This window comes from Lucilia sericata, unplaced genomic scaffold, assembly GCF_015586225.1.
Source record: "Lucilia sericata isolate MDLA Ls3-8-SP2 unplaced genomic scaffold, ASM1558622v1 Contig000573F_arrow, whole genome shotgun sequence".
Taxonomy (NCBI): domain Eukaryota; kingdom Metazoa; phylum Arthropoda; class Insecta; order Diptera; family Calliphoridae; genus Lucilia; species Lucilia sericata.
Window position 1 is genome coordinate 132,501 of NW_023994581.1, and position 21,431 is coordinate 153,931.

At 33.3% G+C, this 21,431-nt stretch overlaps 5 non-coding genes and 1 pseudogene across 5 annotated transcripts; all 6 read right to left on the reverse strand.

The window, feature by feature from the left end:
• LOC119606345 overlaps positions 1 to 21,431 on the reverse strand; it is a 53,288-nt pseudogene that overhangs the window by 9,474 nt on the left and 22,383 nt on the right.
• Positions 907 to 1,029, reverse strand: Trnal-caa. Its single transcript has 2 exons — positions 992 to 1,029; positions 907 to 951 (listed from the first exon to the last, which is right to left on the reverse strand). It is a non-coding gene; the product is annotated as a tRNA-Leu (tRNA).
• Trnal-caa lies at positions 1,395 to 1,517 on the reverse strand. The gene is made up of 2 exons: positions 1,480 to 1,517; positions 1,395 to 1,439 (listed from the first exon to the last, which is right to left on the reverse strand). It is a non-coding gene; the product is annotated as a tRNA-Leu (tRNA).
• On the reverse strand, positions 1,660 to 1,780 carry Trnal-caa. The gene is made up of 2 exons: positions 1,743 to 1,780; positions 1,660 to 1,704 (listed from the first exon to the last, which is right to left on the reverse strand). It is a non-coding gene; the product is annotated as a tRNA-Leu (tRNA).
• Trnal-caa lies at positions 1,988 to 2,108 on the reverse strand. Its single transcript has 2 exons — positions 2,071 to 2,108; positions 1,988 to 2,032 (listed from the first exon to the last, which is right to left on the reverse strand). It is a non-coding gene; the product is annotated as a tRNA-Leu (tRNA).
• On the reverse strand, positions 2,352 to 2,475 carry Trnal-caa. The gene is made up of 2 exons: positions 2,438 to 2,475; positions 2,352 to 2,396 (listed from the first exon to the last, which is right to left on the reverse strand). It is a non-coding gene; the product is annotated as a tRNA-Leu (tRNA).

Here is a 21,431-nt window from a genome sequence, read left to right on the forward strand (position 1 = left end):
CTACTTCAGTTCTAGTTCAGTTCTAGTTCAGTTCTAGTTCAGTTCTTGTTCAGTTCTAGTTCAGTTCTAGTTCAGTTCTAGTTCAGTTCTAGTTCAGTTCTAGTTCAGTTCTAGTTCAGTTCTAGTTCAGTTCTAGTTCAGTTCTAGTTCAGTTCTAGTTCAGTTCTAGTTCAGTTCTAGTTCCGTTGTAGTTCCGTTCTAGTTCAGTTCTAGTTCAGTTCTAGTTCAGTTCTAGTTCAGTTCTAGTTCAGTTCTAGTTCAGTTCTAGTTCAGTTCTAGTTCAGTTCTAGTTCAGTTCTAGTTCAGTTCTAGTTCAGTTCTAGTTCAGTTCTAGTTCAGTTCTAGTTCAGTTCTAGTTCAGTTCTAGTTCAGTTCTAGTTCAGTTCTAGTTCAGTTCTAGTTCAGTTCTAGTTCAGTTCTAGTTCAGTTCTAGTTCAGTTCTAGTTCAGTTCTAGTTCAGTTCTAGTTCAGTTCTAATTCTAGTTCAGTTCTAGTTCAGTTCTAGTTCAGTTCTAGTTCTAGTTCTGTTCTAGTCCTGTTCTACATAATTCAGTTCTAGTTCAGTTCTAGTTCTGTTCTAGTTCAGTTCTAGTTCTGTTCTAGTTCTCTTCTAGTTCTGTTCAAGTTCTGTTCAAGTTCTGTTCAAGTTCTGTTCAAGTTCTGTTCAAGTTCTGTTCAAGTTCTGTTCAAGTTCTGTTCAAGTTCTGTTCAAGTTCTGTTCAAGTTCTGTTCAAGTTCTGTTCAAGTTCTGTTCTAGTTCTGTTCTAGTTCTGTTCTGTTCTAGTTCAGTTCTAGTTCTGTTCTAGTTCGGTTCTAGTTCGGTTCTAGTTCTGTTCTAGTTCGGTTCTAGTTCTGTTATAGCTCGGTTCTAGTTGTGTTCTAGTTCTGTAATATCAAAAAGTATCTTGTCAGAAGTGGGATTCGAACCCACGCCCTCAGAGAGGACCAGAACGCTCGAGAACACTTTGTTTTTGCAAAGCAAGTTGTAACACTTGAGTCTGGCGCCTTAGACCGCTCGGCCATCCTGACATATAAATGTAACCAGCAAATTTTCCTATAAAAAGCAAATGACCAATTCAAATATTCACTAAAAAATTTCTAAAATTAGCCAAATTTAAAAATTCTCGAATGATATTTCCATATCAGTTTGAAATCGAATCAGATTTCAAACAAAATCTCTATTGATAACGCTCGATTTGGTGAGATTGAAAATCATTTGTATATCATATTTTTAATAGGTCTACACAACCGATGAATTTCAGAATTGCATATATTCCGAATTTATATGTTTTTATTAAAACTTTCACTTTGTTCTTGAATCTATTTTTAGAAAACTTTTTTAGTTTTGACGGTATATTTCTGTTTGTGAAACGATTTAAATGAAAAAAATTTCTTGTCAGAAGTGGGATTCGAACCCACGCCCTCAGAGAGGACCAGAACGCTCGAGAACACTTTGTTGGAACAAAGCAAGTTGTAACACTTGAGTCTGGCGCCTTAGACCGCTCGGCCATCCTGACGTGTGGTTAAACCTAAGCTAATGTTTAATACGTGCTGTTTTTAAAACATTTTTGATTTAAAAATATTTTTTTCTATAATTTTTTAAGAAAATTATAAAACAAATTAAGAAAAATTAAAAAAAAAATAAATAAAAAAATTTCTTGTCAGAAGTGGGATTCGAACCCACGCCCTCAGAGAGGACCAGAACGCTCGAACACTTTGTTTTAGCAAAGCAAGTTGTAACACTTGAGTCTGGCGCCTTAGACCGCTCGGCCATCCTGACTTGTGAACAACGGTAAATAGAAAACACATTTGAAATCAATTGGAAATTTCTTCATACTTTATGGCATTAAAAGCAGAAAATAACTTATTAGAATGAATAAAATCACTGCTGAAAGAAAACTGATAGTAGTTGTGTTTAAATTCGAATGTAGGAAAACTTCTGCTCTTAATCATTTATATTATAAAAAAATTTTCCAAAAAAATTTCTTGTCAGAAGTGGGATTCGAACCCACGCCCTCAGAGAGGACCAGAACGCTCGAATACTTTGTTAGAACAAAGCAAGTTGTAACACTTGAGTCTGGCGCCTTAGACCGCTCGGCCATCCTGACATGTGGTGGTAGGATGCCAAATGTTGTATAAAGATTTGAGGAATGTGATTTGACCTCAAATACTAAATCCAAATTAAAAAAAAAAAAAATGAATAAAAAATCGTCTTAATTGGATGGAAATGAAATAGTACTTGATTAAAGAAATTAAAATAATTTGTTTAAAAAATATGTTTTAAATATAAAACGACCTGTAGTTTTAAAAAGTTAAAAATAAATAAAAAAATAAAAATTAAAAAAAATACTTGTCAGAAGTGGGATTCGAACCCACGCCCTCAGAGAGGACCAGAACGCTCGAGTAACACTTTGTTGTAACAAAGCAAGTTTTAACACTTGAGTCTGGCGCCTTAGACCGCTCGGCCATCCTGACATAAAACCGTTACTCTCGCAATTTCAATAACAGCAGCTATAGCTAAACTATTTATAGAATTCTCATTATGTTTAAAGAATTTTAAAAGGGGCTTCTTCATTTCTATTAAAAGAATTTCTTTCAATTTATTTAAATGTGATTTAAATGTGTTTAGTGATAAGATAAAAAAAATCAAGAAAAATCCAACAATAAACAAATAAACGTGGGAATTTATTTTATTAAACCTATAAATCAAATAAAAGATTAGTTTTTGAATGGGGCGCTTTATATAGTAAATTAGTTTATAATAGTTTTTATAATGTTTTGTTTATGATTGTAAATATTTTGTTTATTAAATGTTTAGAAAAGGTTTATTATAAAGATAAATAGACAACAAAAGTATATTTGTCTTTACACCTTATCTATTCTATATATCTGTACATATTAGATTTTTATATGAATAAACTTTGCTTGTCTCAAACAAAGATGACTTCTGAGGCAACGCCATCACTTTCTTATCAAAAATTTGTTGTATTAATGACAAAATGACCTATATTTTTAGCTATTAAACGTCATAGGAAGGAAGGAAACTTTTCGCTTAACATTTTTGCACAATAATCTTATTAAATTTAAGACCAGACTAATCTCAATATTGAAACAGATCGCCTGGCGATCTTGCTGGATAACTTCTCGCTTAGTATAACCGCAATCAATTGATTGACCAATTGATCATTTCACTTCAGGATAACAGGAGCACACTAAGCATAATTAAAATTTCTTATAAACAATCCTCACGTTATTTAACACGATATGTTTTACAATATCTCTGTTTTAAAATATTTCAAAACAAAACTTTTCTAAATTAAAAAACAAATATTCAAACACACGTGCAACCTTTGTTTTTTCAACAAAATCCTTTTATATTTGTTTAATTTTGTTTACTTTATATTGTTTATTTACGACTATTGATCGTACAATTTAAAGTAGCAAGAGGCTGTACTTCTCTCTAACTGGGAAGGGGTACATGTATATAGATGACAACCAAAATATTGTTTATCAAAACAGATTAAAAAAAAAAACAAAACACCAAAACCAGTTTTATGTTAATTTTCTCTAAAACGAAAGAGAGAGAGTGAGAGAGAGAGAGAGAAATGGAAACAGTGTTGATATTCTAAATCAGAATTTAATACTAAAAGAACGGCTGACTGACAGACTGAATGAATGTTATTTAACTTTTGATGTAAGCACAGTGGAGAGATTTCAGACAATATGTAGAGAAATCTTTAAATAAAACTTGAGAAGACAGGAGTAGTATCGATCAGGAGAAAGGAATATAGTCATTAGTCTAGTATATAGTGTAGTCTAGTCAATAGTCTAGTCTACAATCTAGTCTATAATCTAGTCTATAGTCTAATCTATGATCTAGTCTTTAGTCTAGTCTATAGTCTAGTCTATAGTCTAGTCTATAGCCTAGTCTATAGTCTAGTCTATAGTCTAGTCTATAGTCTAGTCTATAGTCTAGTCTATAGTAGTCTAGTCTATACGTCTAGTCTATACTCTAGTCTATACTCTAGTCTATAGTCTAGTCTATAGTCCTAGTCTATAGTCTAGTCTATAGTCTAGTCTATAGTCTAGTCTATAGTCTAGTCTATAGTCTAGTCTATAGTCTAGCTATAGTCTAGTCTATAGTCTAGTCTATAGTCTAGTCTATAGTCTAGTCTATACTCTAGTCTATAGTCTAGTCTATAGTCTAGTCTAAAGTCTAGTCTATAGTCTAGTCTATAGTCTAGTCTATACTCTAGTCTATAGTCTAGTCTATACTCTAGTCTATAGTCTAGTCTATAGTCTAGTCTATAGTCTAGTCTATAGTCTAGTCTATTGTCTAGTCTATTGTCTAGTCTATAGTCTAGTCTATACTCTAGTATATAGTCTAGTATATAGTCTAGTTCTATACTCTCGTCTATAGTCTAGTCTATAGTCTAGTCTATAGTCTAGTCTATAGTCTAGTCTATAGTCTAGTCTATAGTCTAGTCTATAGTCTAGTCTATAGTCTAGTCTATAGTCTAGTCTATAGTCTAGTCTATAGTCTAGTCTATAGTCTAGTCTATAGTCTAGTCTATAGTCTAGTCTATAGTCTAGTCTATAGTCTAGTCTATAGTCTAGTCTATAGTCTAGTCTATAGTCTAGTCTATAGTCTAGTCTATAGTCTAGTCTATAGTCTAGTCTATAGTCTAGTCTATAGTCTAGTCTATAGTCTAGTCTATAGTCTAGTCTATAGTCTAGTCTATAGTCTAGTCTATAGTCTAGTCTATAGTCTAGTCTATAGTCTAGTCTATAGTCTAGTCTATAGTCTAGTCTATAGTCTAGTCTATAGTCTAGTCTATAGTCTAGTCTATAGTCTAGTCTATAGTCTAGTTTATAGTCTAGTCTATAGTCTAGTCTATAGTCTAGTCTATAGTCTAGTCTATAGTCTAGTCTATAGTCTAGTCTATAGTCTAGTCTATAGTCTAGTCTATAGTCTATAGTCTAGTCTATAGTCTAGTCTATAGTCTAGTCTAGTCTATAGTCTAGTCTATAGTCTAGTCTATAGTCTAGTCTATAATCTAGTCTATAATCTAGTCTATAATCTAGTCTTGTTTAGCCTATATTTTATAGTTTAGTCTATAGTCTAGCCTATAGTCTAGTCTATAGTCTAGTTTAGAGTCAAGTGTATAGTCTAGTTTATTGTGTAGTCTATAGTATAGTCTATTCAATAGTATAGTCTATAGTCCAGCCTATAGTCTAGTCTATAGTCTAGTCTATAGTCCAGCCTATAGTCTAATCTATAGTCTAGCCTATAGTCTATTCTATAGTCTAGTCTTAGTTATACACTGGTCTATAGTTCCGATAATTACCTCCAACTTTCTTTAAAGTATAGCCACTGTGCGCTTCAGTAGGCTCATTTAGATTCCTTCACAAAAACAAAAAAAAAAAGTAAACAGCAGACGGTCAGAGTAACACACCTATCAAATGAGTACACAATGGGCTCAAATTTCGCTAAAATACTATTAAGAACAACAACAATATTTTAAAATTTAAACAAACAATGGTTTTTATACAGACAATTTTTTTTCTCCGAAAAACAAGTTTTTCACCATATGAAAACGTTTTTTTTGTGAGGATTTGTGTTTTTATTATGATAATAGTGATACAAATTTGAAATTTTGATTTATAAAGAGCAAACACAAAATAAGTTTTATGGAAAACATAAAACAAACAAAATGTCCTTAAAAACTCTAGGTACAGTGAGACAATTTTATATCGCGTACAACATTTTCTTAAGCTTTCATTGTAGTTTTTGTTTAAAAATGTGATTTTTCATACGCAACCTTAACCGCTAAATATTAAACACATCTCCCTACATTCCCAACAATAATAAGTTCAAAATATTCTTTAATTTCTTTATAAAACACTCGTCAATCGACCTTCTCTATATATAAACCACTCACCCGAAAACTAATAATACTCTTTAAAAAAAAAAAAAAAAAAACTACAAAAGAAAACATAAAAGACATTTATTCTAAGGTGCTGAATGAAGAATTCTTTTTAAAGAATTTCAAATGTCATTGTAATGAATTTATTATAAAAATTCTTTTATTGTTTCCGTCACAATAGCGGCTGAAAATTGAAACAGTAGCTCTGAAGTAACTCCATTGACAAAAGAATTCCTTCCTTCCGGCCTTTTTTTGCATAACTTTAATTCAACTTTTATTAAGAAGCTTTTGTTAAGTTGACAGACATATTTGTTTTTCGAAAAAAAAAAAAGCTTTTTGCTTGATCTTGTTAAGAAAACAACTACAAAGTAGGTTCTTTTTGCAAAAAACCACCAAAATATGTTATAATTTTTAAGAGCAAAAAGGTAAAGCAAACAAACCTTATTTAACTAGGATTAGTTAAAGATGCTGTGGTTAAAGCAACACAAAAAAGGACAAATATGAAGAAATCAACAATATTTCAATTTAAAACTCATTGAAAAGTTGAGTTCTAAGAAATAAGCTGACAGAAATTAGAGTGTTATAAAATTAATGAGGGGAATAACAAGAACAGATAGGGGATTTGAAAAAATAAGACTGTACAAAATAGACTACGGTACAGACAACAGTACAGACCAAAAACTATAGTCTAGTCTAGTCTATAGTCTAGTCTATAGTCTAGTCTATAGTCTAGTCTATAGTCTAGTCTATAGTCTAGTCTATAGTCTAGTCTATAGTCTAGTCTATAGACTAGTCTATAGTCTAGTCTATAGACTAGTCTATAGTCTAGTCTATAGTCTAGTCTATAGTCAAGTCTAGTCTATAGTCTAGTCTATAGTCTAGTCTATAGTCAAGTCTAGTCTATAGTCTAGTCTATAGTCTAGTCTAGTATATAGTCTAGTCTAGTCTATAGTCTAGTCTATAGTCAATAGTCTAGTCTATAGACTAGTCTATAGTCTAGTCTATAGTCAAGTCTAGTCTATAGTCTAGTCTATAGTCTAGTCTAGTATATAGTCTAGTCTAGTCTATAGTCTAGTCTATAGTCAATAGTCTAGTCTATAGTCTAGTCTATAGTCTAGTCTAGTATATAGTCTAGTCTAGTCTATAGTCTAGTCTATAGTCTAGTCTATAGTCTAGTCTATAGTCTAGTCTATAGTCTAGTCTATAGTCTAGTCTATAGTCTAGTCTATAGTCTAGTCTATAGTCTAGTCTATAGTCTAGTCTATAGTCTAGTCTATAGTCTAGTCTATAGTCTAGTCTATAGTCTAGTCTATAGTCAATAGTCTAGTCTATAGACTAGTCTATAGTCTAGTCTATAGTCAAGTCTAGTCTATAGTCTAGTCTATAGTCAATAGTCTAGTCTATAGACTAGTCTATAGTCTAGTCTATAGTCAAGTCTAGTCTATAGTCTAGTCTATAGTCTAGTCTAGTATATAGTCTAGTCTAGTCTATAGTCTAGTCTATAGTCAAGTCTAGTCTATAGTCTAGTCTATAGTCTAGTCCAGTATATAGTCTAGTCTAGTCTATAGTCTAGTCTATAGTCAATAGTCTTGTCTATAGTCTAGTCTATAGTCTAGTCTATAGTCTAGTCTATAGTCCAGTCTATAGTCTAGTCTATAGTCTAGTCTATAGTCTAGTCTATAGTCTAGTCTATAGTCTGGTCTATAGTCTAGTCTATAGTCTAGTCTATAGTCTAGTCTATAGTCTAGTCTATAGTCTAGTCTATAGTCTGGTCTATAGTCTGGTCTATAGTCTAGTCTATAGTCTAGTCTATAGTCTAGTCTATAGTCTAGTCTATAGTCTAGTCTATAGTCTAGTCTATAGTCTAGTCTATAGTCTAGTCTATAGTCTAGTCTATAGTCTAGTCTATAGTCTAGTCTATAGTCTAGTCTATAGTCTAGTCTATAGTATAGTCTAGTCTAGTCTAGTCTATAGTCTAGTCTATAGTCTATTCTATAGTCTAGTCTATAGTCTAGTCTATAGTCTAGTTTATAGTCTAGTCTATAGTCTAGTTTATAGTCTAGTCTATAGTCTAGTCTAGTCTATAGTCTAGTCTATAGTCTAGTCTAGTCTATAGTCTAGTCTATAGTCTAGTCTAGTCTATAGTCTAGTCTAGTCTAGTCTATAGTCTAGTCTAGTCTATAGTCTAGTCTATAGTCTAGTCTATAGTCTAGTCTAATCTAGTCTATAGTCTAGTCTATAGTCTAGTCTATAGTCTAGTCTATAGTCTAGTCTATAGTCTAGTCTATAGTCTAGTCTATAGTCTAGTCTATAGTCTAGTCTATAGTCTAGTCTATAGTCTAGTCTATAGTCTAGTCTATAGTCTAGTCTATAGTCTAGTCTATAGTCTAGTCTATAGTCTAGTCTATAGTCTAGTCTATAGTCTAGTCTATAGTCTAGTCTATAGTCTAGTCTATAGTCTAGTCTATAGTCTAGTCTATAGTCTAGTCTATAGTCTAGTCTATAGTCTAGTCTATAGTCTAGTCTATAGTCTAGTCTATAGTCTAGTCTATAGTCTAGTCTATAGTCTAGTCTATAGTCTAGTCTATAGTCTAGTCTATAGTCTAGTCTATAGTCTAGTCTATAGTCTAGTCTATAGTCTAGTCTATAGTCTAGTCTATAGTCTAGTCTATAGTCTAGTCTAGTCTAGTCTATAGTCTAGTCTATAGTCTAGTCTATAGTCTAGTCTATAGTCTAGTCTATAGTCTAGTCTATAGTCTAGTCTATAGTCTAGTCTATAGTCTAGTCTATAGTCTAGTCTATAGTCTAGTCTATAGTCTAGTCTATAGTCTAGTCTATAGTCTAGTCTATAGTCTAGTCTATAGTCTAGTCTATAGTCTAGTCTATAGTCTAGTCTATAGTCTAGTCTATAGTCTAGTCTATAGTCTAGTCTATAGTCTAGTCTATAGTCTAGTCTTTAGTCTAGTCTATAGTCTAGTCTATAGTCTAGTCTATAGTCTAGTCTATAGTATAGTCTATAGTCTATACCAGGGGTCGGCAAACTACGGCTCGCGAGCCAAATGCGGCTCTTTGGATGTGGAGCTATGGCTCTTTAGTTTCATACGTAATTTTTTTATTTTATAAAAAAAATATATACATATATTAAAATCTTTCTGAATAGATTAACGAGCAGTGTTTGTTAAAACTCATAAAAAACAATTTGCATACGTTTCTACAATATACACAACATTTCAACTTTGTTTAATCCTTCTGCATGTGAGACAACTAACAAATGAAAGTTTAGAGTCGTTTGTGAAACTTTAAACAACAAGTTATGATCCAAACTTTCTAAAGCTATACAAACCTATCTCTCCTATTGAATTTGTTCCATGTACAAGTTAGTATTGTAAGAAAATGTTTAATTCTTTAAATTTTTAGTTGAAAAGTTCCCTATAAACGATGGGGTATCATGAGCGCTCCTACGAAGTGCCATTAGATAAAATGTAAAACATGATCATACATTCCGAAATTTTCGTGTTTTTCGAATTAAAAAATATTTTTTGGAAATTGAAAATATAGTAATTAAATAATTACTTAATAATGTAGAGAGTTTGGACACAGTTACCCAGGAAAAACTTACATTGAAAAGTAGTGAGTTAAAAAGCTAATAAAACCTATTTTCACTACTTCTTCATTAGCATTTTAAGTCATTATTTTAACATGGTGATGTCATTGGAGGCAAGTACTTCTACGCACGCTTACTAATAGGAAGTTAAAGAAGTAATAGCAATTTCTCTTACAAAACAGTTGTTGAGTAAGTTGTTTTGTTTTTTAATAATAAAAAGAGCCAGCTAGGATACGAACCAGGGACTTCGATTTTTTAGTCAAATGTTCTACACTGCATAGCTATTTTATTGCGCATCAAATAATGGTTTTCACATCAAAATTAATTTTGTTTTATTTTTTGTAAAACACAATACTTAAAACGACAAAAAAAATGGCAATGCCGAAAATAAAGTACTTCTATATCAGATTATAAGAAAGTTATTACTAGAATACTTCTAAGTAATGCAGACGGTAAGTAGTAGTCATTGAAAAGTAAGTGGTTATGGAAGTACAACCCATTACCGAATTTTTGGCTGGGTAAATACTAAAAACTTGTTCTATTTAAAAACTTCAATATTTAAATATTGCGCGTTTTAGAAACGTTTTACAGTGTATTATTGACCGACACATCCTTACAAAATTTGGTAATGAGATTTTGGACCCTACTTGTTTGTGTTGATTTTCATCACTATACTTGTATTTTTCGTCGTTTTCGTGGACACTATATGGGTGGGTAGGGTCAATTCTGAATCCATCCTTATTAAATTTGGTATAGATATATTTGTTCCTATAAACTTGTTTATGACGAATTTCACCACTATGCTGGTATTATTAAGCATGTTATGAGCGTTGAAGTCATTTCCTGAAGAGGAATTTATATGGGGGTATGGTCAACAATGAACTGATCCTTACAAAATTTTGGAGAGAGATTTTCGTTCCTATAATACTTGTTTGTGTCGAATTGCGTCGCTATACTAATATGTATTATTAAATCAGTTATGAACGTTAAAGTTATTTTCCGAAGTAGACCTTTTAAAAGGGGATTTGTCAATTATGTTTTGTTTGTGTTGAATTTTGTCATAATATTGCTATTATTAAGACAGTTATGAACGTTAAAATCAAATTTGGAAGATAGATATTTGTTCTTATAAAACTTGTATATTTTGAATTTCGCCGCTATATTGCTACTGTTAAGTCAATTATGATCGTTAGTCATTTTCTGAAAATGACCTAATATTGGGGTTGGTAAAATATTTATCTCGATTGCCGCCAAAATAATATATTACTTTATACTGTATTAGCTGCGTCATCAATTTTCGTGATTTTTACATTTCCTGATATGTTTCCAAATGCCTTTTAAATGATAACACTGTCGCCCTACTCTAATAAACTTCTATATTTTTATATAACGAGTGCTTAAAAAATGCATTCGAATGACTCATATAAATTCAAAAAGTATTTGTAGTCAAAAATCTATATGTAAGATTCCTTGCAGAATGTCCTGTAGATAATTAAACCAAGTTTATGTTTTTGAAGTGAATTCATAAAGTATTTGTAAAGTTTTAATAAACAACAATTTTGTGGCTCTTTTAAAACATATGTTTTGTAAACTGTAATTTTTGGCTCTTCCGACTCAAAAGTTTGCCGAACCCTGGTCTATACCATAGTCTAGGCTATAGTCTATAATCCGGACTTTAAGATTAACGACAACTTTTTTAGTTTCAACAAACATTACTATTGACATATCCCTACCAAAAACTTGCTGAAAAAATTTTAAAATTCATTGACTTCAATCCAACGCGTATGACCTTTTTATGTGGACAACACCAGCCAAATCCCACTTCTTCTTCTGTTAGTCTATAGTCTATACCAGGGGTCGGCAAACTACGGCTCGCGAGCCAAATGCGGCTCTTTGGATGTGGAGCTATGGCTCTTTAGTTTCATACGTAATTTTTTTATTTTATAAAAAAAATATATACATATATTAAAATCTTTCTGAATAGATTAACGAGCAGTGTTTGTTAAAACTCATAAAAAACAATTTGCATACGTTTCTACAATATACACAACATTTCAACTTTGTTTAATCCTTCTGCATGTGAGACAACTAACAAATGAAAGTTTAGAGTCGTTTGTGAAACTTTAAACAACAAGTTATGATCCAAACTTTCTAAAGCTATACAAACCTATCTCTCCTATTGAATTTGTTCCATGTACAAGTTAGTATTGTAAGAAAATGTTTAATTCTTTAAATTTTTAGTTGAAAAGTTCCCTATAAACGATGGGGTATCATGAGCGCTCCTACGAAGTGCCATTAGATAAAATGTAAAACATGATCATACATTCCGAAATTTTCGTGTTTTTCGAATTAAAAAATATTTTTTGGAAATTGAAAATATAGTAATTAAATAATTACTTAATAATGTAGAGAGTTTGGACACAGTTACCCAGGAAAAACTTACATTGAAAAGTAGTGAGTTAAAAAGCTAATAAAACCTATTTTCACTACTTCTTCATTAGCATTTTAAGTCATTATTTTAACATGGTGATGTCATTGGAGGCAAGTACTTCTACGCACGCTTACTAATAGGAAGTTAAAGAAGTAATAGCAATTTCTCTTACAAAACAGTTGTTGAGTAAGTTGTTTTGTTTTTTAATAATAAAAAGAGCCAGCTAGGATACGAACCAGGGACTTCGATTTTTTAGTCAAATGTTCTACACTGCATAGCTATTTTATTGCGCATCAAATAATGGTTTTCACATCAAAATTAATTTTGTTTTATTTTTTGTAAAACACAATACTTAAAACGACAAAAAAAATGGCAATGCCGAAAATAAAGTACTTCTATATCAGATTATAAGAAAGTTATTACTAGAATACTTCTAAGTAATGCAGACGGTAAGTAGTAGTCATTGAAAAGTAAGTGGTTATGGAAGTACAACCCATTACCGAATTTTTGGCTGGGTAAATACTAAAAACTTGTTCTATTTAAAAACTTCAATATTTAAATATTGCGCGTTTTAGAAACGTTTTACAGTGTATTATTGACCGACACATCCTTACAAAATTTGGTAATGAGATTTTGGACCCTACTTGTTTGTGTTGATTTTCATCACTATACTTGTATTTTTCGTCGTTTTCGTGGACACTATATGGGTGGGTAGGGTCAATTCTGAATCCATCCTTATTAAATTTGGTATAGATATATTTGTTCCTATAAACTTGTTTATGACGAATTTCACCACTATGCTGGTATTATTAAGCATGTTATGAGCGTTGAAGTCATTTCCTGAAGAGGAATTTATATGGGGGTATGGTCAACAATGAACTGATCCTTACAAAATTTTGGAGAGAGATTTTCGTTCCTATAATACTTGTTTGTGTCGAATTGCGTCGCTATACTAATATGTATTATTAAATCAGTTATGAACGTTAAAGTTATTTTCCGAAGTAGACCTTTTAAAAGGGGATTTGTCAATTATGTTTTGTTTGTGTTGAATTTTGTCATAATATTGCTATTATTAAGACAGTTATGAACGTTAAAATCAAATTTGGAAGATAGATATTTGTTCTTATAAAACTTGTATATTTTGAATTTCGCCGCTATATTGCTACTGTTAAGTCAATTATGATCGTTAGTCATTTTCTGAAAATGACCTAATATTGGGGTTGGTAAAATATTTATCTCGATTGCCGCCAAAATAATATATTACTTTATACTGTATTAGCTGCGTCATCAATTTTCGTGATTTTTACATTTCCTGATATGTTTCCAAATGCCTTTTAAATGATAACACTGTCGCCCTACTCTAATAAACTTCTATATTTTTATATAACGAGTGCTTAAAAAATGCATTCGAATGACTCATATAAATTCAAAAAGTATTTGTAGTCAAAAATCTATATGTAAGATTCCTTGCAGAATGTCCTGTAGATAATTAAACCAAGTTTATGTTTTTGAAGTGAATTCATAAAGTATTTGTAAAGTTTTAATAAACAACAATTTTGTGGCTCTTTTAAAACATATGTTTTGTAAACTGTAATTTTTGGCTCTTCCGACTCAAAAGTTTGCCGAACCCTGGTCTATACCATAGTCTAGGCTATAGTCTATAATCCGGACTTTAAGATTAACGACAACTTTTTTAGTTTCAACAAACATTACTATTGACATATCCCTACCAAAAACTTGCTGAAAAAATTTTAAAATTCATTGACTTCAATCCAACGCGTATGACCTTTTTATGTGGACAACACCAGCCAAATCCCACTTCTTCTTCTGTTAGGCAAAAAAAAAGTCGAAATTTTTCTACATACAATTTGATGATTGCTTTTTATCAATTCGGCAGTTTTTTTAGTCCTTGATAGAGGAAATCATTTCTGTATTTCTATTTCGAGATTTAGTTGCTGTTTTTATTGTCTAATGGCATAAAACTCCATGTGGCTATGACCATTACGATGATCATCCAGAGAGAAAAAACATATAAAAAATTGGGAAAAAAAACAAGGTTTCATTTAATCAAGTTTGCTGCATCAGTCGTAAGGGTTGTTTGATTGGTATTGGTATGACTGTATCATGTTTTGGGGGGTTGGTTGGTTGGTGGGTTTAAATCTATTGGAAAACATTTAAAACAAACGCGTAAAGATTGCATTCAATTTTTTTGGGCAGGAATTCACGAGAGAAGTATACTATTTTTTTGTAACATTGATTGGTTTGTTGCTTCAATGGTCAAATATGCTTTTGAATGGTAATGTCGTCAATAATGATGATGATGACGATTGCATTTTTTTCCAAATTTCTCTCCCCCTTAAAGTATTGTTAACGATTGGTTTGTTTTAATGTTTGAATGGGGAATTTTGTTTTCACTATTGTAGTTCTTTTTTATGGCTTTTTATTGTTGCTTCAGTTATCCAGAGTGTTAAGTGGTATTTGTACAAGAATTTTGCCATTTCCAAGTAAAAATTTTGTCAGGTCATTGTATTATTTAAGCATTAAAGTTGCCAAGCAATAGCTTAAGCGATTTAATGAATAAATTCTAAATGATTTTAAATTTTAACTAACAATTTCCTTTTTTTTACCCTTATTTGCTGTTCCACATTTTAATTTAAATAAATAAAAAATAAAAATCAATATTAAGAGTTTTGCTGGCAAAATGAAAGAGAAAAAATCTTAAAGCTTTAATGGGTGGTTAAATGTTTTTCGTACATTCCTTTAAATTATATTTTACCCCCTCTTGTTTTCTCTTTCCTATACCACTCAGCCACCCTTAAAAAAGTCTCAACAACAAACAGATTTGCTTTAACAAATTTTGTTGCCAAAAAAACGGCGAAGCGACCCAGAAAAACTTATAATGAAGAAAGACATCAGGTCTCTAATGAGGAACCAAATGTAGGAATTTGTGAAAACAGGTCTCAAGAGAGTACGTTTTTGCCTGGGGGCACTTTTAGAAAAAACCTACTATAATGATAATGTTTGGTATTTATTTTGGAGTTTTTGTTTTCCAATGTACGTACAATAAATAATTGACAGCTGAGTCCAATTTCCAAGGAAATTCAATAGAAATTGAAGAAATATTTGTAAAATGATTGATAGTTAAGGCAAATAGGTTTGAGCTTTTTGTTTTGAAGCAATTTAAGTTGAACAAAAATCAAGTTAAAAGAAAGTTTTGTTTCAAAAGAAATACTTATCGAAAAGTTAAGTAATCGGAGATAAATGAAACTCTGTCACCACATAGTTTTCTATGAAGAAATATCATAATTATGAAGAAAGTTTTCTATGAATAAATAGCATCATTATAATGAAAGCTTTCTATGAAAACAGGCATCATTAGGAGGAAAATTGTTCTAGTTCTGTTCCAGTTTTGTTCTAGTTCTGTTCTAGTTCTGTTCCAGTTTTGTTCTAGTTCTGTTCTAATTCTGTTCTAGTTTTGTTCTAGTTGTGTTCTAGTTGTGTTCTAGTTGTGTTCTAGTTGTGTTCTAGTTCTGTTCTAGTTCTGTTCTAGTTTTGTTCTAGTTCTGTTCTAGTTCTTTCTTGTTCTGTTCTAGCTCTGTTCTAGTTCTGTTCTAGTTCTGTTCTAGTTCTGTTCTAGTTCTGTTCTAGTTCTGTTCTAGTTCTGTTCTAGTTCTGTTCTAGTTCTGTTCTAGTTCTGTTCTAGTTCTGTTCTAGTTCTGTTCTAGTTCTGTTCTAGTTCTGTTCTAGTTCTGTTCTAGTTCTGTTCTAGTTCTGTTCTAGTTCTGTTCTAGTTCTGTTCTAGTTCTGTTCTAGTTCTGTTCTAGTTCTTTTCTAGTTCTGTTCTAGTTTTGTTCTAGTTCTGTTCTAGTTCTTTTCTAGTTCTGTTCTAGTTTTGTTCTAGTTTTGTTCTATTTGTGTTGTAGTTATGGTCTAATTCTGTTCCATTTATGTTCTAGTTCTTTTCGAGCTCTTTTCTAGTTCTGTTCTATTTTGTGCTCTCTTCTAGTTCTCTAGATCAGTTCTAGTTCACTTTAATTCATTTACAATTCATCTGTTTTCTTTTAGTGTTGTTCTTAAATATCTTCCGGAATTTATTTATTAACTTTGTATGTCCTCAACCTTGTAAAATTTTACAAATATCTGCTGAATCATTCATACAACCACCTTTGTTTATTTTGAAAATTTGTCTACAACTTTCGTTTATTAATTGGCTGACATTGTAAATTGTGTATCTGATTATAAACAGTGTTTTTTTTTTTTTTTTTGTTTTAGAAAAAGTATCACATTATTTATTTGGTAATTCAATAAAACCACCAACAACCCTTTTGAAAAATTCCTGAAAACAAACCCCTTGTTGTTACCACTCTCCAATACTTGCCCTGGCATTAAATTACTTTGGCAAAATACAAAATTGTGGAAGCTTTCTACTCGAACAAAATAAAAGCTAATGACCATTACTACTCTAACAAATTGCTGTGTAGCTCGTAGTGATGTTGCTGCTGTTGCAGCAGCTTTAAATAAATATAAATAAAATTCACAAAAAAAAAAGAGGAAAGATTTGCTGACAAATATAAATTGCATTTGCAAACTGCAGTCAGAAGTGTAGTGAACTGAGGAAATGAGACACTGAATACGAGATGAAGGTTGAGCTACCGAAATGGGTGTGAAGATAAATTGTAAATTTATTACCCTAGACACAAACCATTCAATTTAACAGGGATCTGTTTAAAGTTAACATAACATTGCTAAAATACTGTTAAATAAGTGTAGAGTACCAGTCAAGCTAACAGAGCTCTGGTAAACGTTAACATATCTCTGTTAAACTTTAACAGAAAACTGTTAAAAACATACAGAGTTGCTGTAAGCCCAAAAATTTTAATTTTTTACATATTTTTGGACCAAATCAGTAATGAAAATAGCAAATCGAAATAAAATATTTTTTTTTCAAAAAAAAGAGCAGAGTGGGGCATTAAATTTTGCTAGCAGTGAAAAAAATAAAAAAATTAACATTGGGGGAATTTTCGATTTTTAAGGGGATAGGGTCAACGTGGGCGGGCAAACTCCAATAGAATTAGTAGACAAGAGGACCGCCAAGAAAAATCTGTTAACATTATCTCTAACAGAGCGTGCTGGGGCTGGAAATTTACCTAAGCGTGAAATATGTAAAAAAATTAACATTGGGGGAATTTTCGATTTTTAAGGGGATAGGGTCAACGTGGGCGGGCAAACTCCAATAGACTTAGTAGACAAGAGGACCGCCAAGAAAAATCTGTTAACAGTATCTCTAACAGAGCGTGCTGGGGCTGGAAATTCACCTAACAGTGAAATATGTAAAAAAATTAACATTGGGGGAATTTTCGATTTTTAAGGGGATAGGGTCAACGTGGGCGGGCAAACTCCAATAGACTTAGTAGACAAGAGGACCGCCAAGAAAAATCTGTTAACAGTATCTCTAACAGAGCGTGCTGGGGCTGGAAATTCACCTAACAGTGAAATATGTAAAAAAAATTAACATTGGGGGAATTTTCGATTTTTAAGGGGATAAGGTCAACGTGGGCGGGCAAACTCCAATAGACTTAGTAGACAAGAGAATCGCCAAGAAAAATCTGTTAACAGTATCTCTAACAGAGCGTGCTGGGGTTGGAAATTCACCTAACAGTGAAATATGTAAAAAAATTAACATTGGGGGAATTTTCGATTTTTAAGGGGATAGGGTCAACGTGGGCGGGCAAACTCCAATAGAATTAGTAGACAAGAGGACCGCCAAGAAAAATCTGTTAACATTATCTCTAACAGAGCGTGCTGGGGCTGGAAATTTACCTAAGAGTGAAATATGTAAAAAAATTAACATTGGGGGAATTTTCGATTTTTAAGGGGATAGGGTCAACGTGGGCGGGCAAACTCCAATAGACTTAGTAGACAAGAGGACCGCCAAGAAAAATCTGTTAACAGTATCTCTAACAGAGCGTGCTGGGGCTGTAAATTCACCTAACAGTGAAATATGTAAAAAAATTAACATTGGGGGAATTTTCGATTTTTAAGGGGATAGGGTCAACGTGGGCGGGCAAACTCCAATAGACTTAGTAGACAAGAGGACCGCCAAGAAAAATCTGTTAACAGTATCTCTAACAGAGCGTGCTGGGGCTGGAAATTCACCTAACAGTGAAATATGTAAAAAAATTAACATTGGGGGAATTTTCGATTTTTAAGGGGATAGGGTCAACGTGGGCGGGCAAACTCCAATAGACTAAGTAGACAAGAGGACCGCCAAGAAAAATCTGTTAACAGTATCTCTAACAGAGCGTGCTGGGGCTGGAAATTCACCTAACAGTGAAATATGTAAAAAAAATTAACATTGGGGGAATTTTCGATTTTTAAGGGGATAGGGTCAACGTGGGCGGGCAAACTCCAATAGACTTAGTAGACAAGAGAATCGCCAAGAAAAATCTGTTAACAGTATCTCTAACAGAGCGTGCTGGGGTTGGAAATTCACCTAACAGTGAAATATGTAAAAAAATTAACATTGGGGGAATTTTCGATTTTTAAGGGGATAGGGTCAACGTGGGCGGGCAAACTCCAATAGAATTAGTAGACAAGAGGACCGCCAAGAAAAATCTGTTAACATTATCTCTAACAGAGCGTGCTGGGGCTGGAAATTTACCTAAGAGTGAAATATGTAAAAAAATTAACATTGGGGGAATTTTCGATTTTTAACGGGATAGGGTCAACGTGGGCGGGCAAACTCCAATAGACTTAGTAGACAAGAGGACCGCCAAGAAAAATCTGTTAACAGTATCTCTAACAGAGCGTGCTGGGGCTGTAAATTCACCTAACAGTGAAATATGTAAAAAAATTAACATTGGGGGAATTTTCGATTTTTAAGGGGATAGGGTCAACGTGGGCGGGCAAACTCCAATAGACTTAGTAGACAAGAGGACCGCCAAGAAAAATCTGTTAACAGTATCTCTAACAGAGCGTGCTGGGGCTGGAAATTCACCTAACAGTGAAATATGTAAAAAAATTAACATTGGGGGAATTTTCGATTTTTAAGGGGATAGGGTCAACGTGGGCGGGCAAACTCCAATAGACTTAGTAGACAAGAGGACCGCCAAGAAAAATCTGTTAACAGTATCTCTAACAGAGCGTGCTGGGGCTGGAAATTCACCTAACAGTGAAATATGTAAAAAAAATTAACATTGGGGGAATTTTCGATTTTTAAGGGGATAAGGGTCAACGTGGGCGGGCAAACTCCAATAGACTTAGTAGACAAGAGAATCGCCAAGAAAAGTCTGTTAACAGTATCTCTAACAGAGCGTGCTGGGGTTGGAAATTCACCTAACAGTGAAATATGTAAAAAAATTAACATTGGGGGAATTTTCGATTTTTAAGGGGATAGGGTCAACGTGGGCGGGCAAACTCCAATAGAATTAGTAGACAAGAGGACCGCCAAGAAAAATCTGTTAACATTATCTCTAACAGAGCGTGCTGGGGCTGGAAATTTACCTAAGAGTGAAATATGTAAAAAAATTAACATTGGGGGAATTTTCGATTTTTAAGGGGATAGGGTCAACGTGGGCGGGCAAACTCCAATAGACTTAGTAGACAAGAGGACCGCCAAGAAAAATCTGTTAACAGTATCTCTAACAGAGCGTGCTGGGGCTGTAAATTCACCTAACAGTGAAATATGTAAAAAAATTAACATTGGGGGAATTTTCGATTTTTAAGGGGATAGGGTCAACGTGGGCGGGCAAACTCCAATAGACTTAGTAGACAAGAGGACCGCCAAGAAAAATCTGTTAACAGTATCTCTAACAGAGCGTGCTGGGGCTGGAAATTCACCTAACAGTGAAATATGTAAAAAAATTAACATTGGGGGAATTTTCGATTTTTAAGGGGATAGGGTCAACGTGGGCGGGCAAACTCCAATAGACTTAGTAGACAAGGGGACCGCCAAGAAAAATCTGTTAACAGTATCTCTAACAGAGCGTGCTGGGGCTGGAAATTCACCTAACATTGAAATATGTAAAAAAAATTAACATTGGGGGAATTTTCAATTTTTAAGGGGATAGGGTCAACGTGGGCGGGCAAACTCCAATAGAATCGGTAGACAAGAGGACCGCCAATAAAAATCTGTTAACAGTATCCCTAACAGAGCGTGCTGGGGCTGTAAATTCCCCTAACAGTTAAATATGTTAAAAAATTTATTATGGGGGAATTTTCGATTTTTAAGGGGATAGGGTCAACGTGGGCGGGCAAACTCCAATAGAATTAGTAGACAAGGGGATCGCCAAGAAAAATCTGTTAACAGTATCTCTAACAGAGCGTGCTGGGGCTGGAAATTCACCTAACAGTGAAATATCTAAAAAAAATTAACATTGGGGGAATTTTCGATTTTTAAGGGGATAGGGTCAACGTGGGCGGGCAAACTCCAATAGAATTAGTAGACAAGAGGACCGCCAAGAAAAATCTGTTAACATTATCTCTAACAGAGCGTGCTGGGGCTGGAAATTCACCTAACAGTGAAATATGTAAAAAAATTAACATTGGGGGAATTTTCGATTTTTAAGGGGATAGGGTCAACGTGGGCGGGCAAACTCCAATAGACTTAGTAGACAAGAGGACCGCCAAGAAAAATCTGTTAACAGTATCTCTAACAGAGCGTGCTGGGGCTGGAAATTCACCTAACAGTGAAATATGTAAAAAAAATTAACATTGGGGGAATTTTCGATTTTTAAGGGGATAGGGTCAACGTGGGCGGGCAAACTCCAATAGACTTAGTAGACAAGAGAACCGCCAAGAAAAATCTGTTAACAGTATCTCTAACAGAGCGTGCTGGGGTTGGAAATTCACCTAACAGTTAAATATGTAAAAAAATTAACATTGGGGGAATTTTCGATTTTTAAGGGGATAGGGTCAACGTGGGCGGGCAAACTCCAATAGAATTAGTAGACAAGAGGACCGCCAAGAAAAATCTGTTAACATTATCTCTAACAGAGCGTGCTGGAGCTGGAAATTTACCTAAGAGTGAAATACGTAAAAAAATTAACATTGGGGGAATTTTCGATTTTTAACGGGATAGGGTCAACGTGGGCGGGCAAACTCCAATAGACCTAGTAGACAAGAGGACCGCTAAGAAAAATCTGTTACCATTATCTCTAACAGAGCGTGCTGGGGCTGGAAATTCACCTAACAGTGAAATATGTAAAAAAATTAACATTGGGGGAATTTTCGATTTTTAAGGGGATAGTGTCAACGTGGGCGGGCAAACTCCAATAGAATTAGTAGACAAGGGGACCGCTAAGAAAAATCTGTTAACATTATCTCTAACAGAGCGTGCTGGGGCTGTAAATTCACCTAAGAGTGAAATATGTAAAAAAATTAACATTGGGGGAATTTTCGATTTTTAAGGGGATAGGGTCAACGTGGGCGGGCAAACTCCAATAGAATCGGTAGACAAGAGGACCGCCAA